This window comes from Aplysia californica, unplaced genomic scaffold (assembly GCF_000002075.1).
Source record: "Aplysia californica isolate F4 #8 unplaced genomic scaffold, AplCal3.0 scaffold00430, whole genome shotgun sequence".
Classification (NCBI taxonomy): domain Eukaryota; kingdom Metazoa; phylum Mollusca; class Gastropoda; order Aplysiida; family Aplysiidae; genus Aplysia; species Aplysia californica.
Window position 1 is genome coordinate 127,875 of NW_004797700.1, and position 314 is coordinate 128,188.

Here is a 314-nt window from a genome sequence, read left to right on the forward strand (position 1 = left end):
AGAATCTTTTGGCGAAAACCGCATGTCGATCAATAAAGCCTTTAAAAAGGCTTTTGAGTAGCAAAATTCGGCCACCACAAATAGATAATAGATTATTATTATCTTCATAGAAAACTTCACCTTTATGGTTGACTGAAAAATGGTCCCAAGTGCAGTAAAACGGAGACAACGATCTATAAATCTGGTAATGGTATTGTATTGGTTATCGGTAGTCAAAAGATATCGATCATCCTCATCATCATCATCATCATCATCATCATCATCATCATCATCATCATCATCATCATCATCATCATCATCATCATCATTATCAT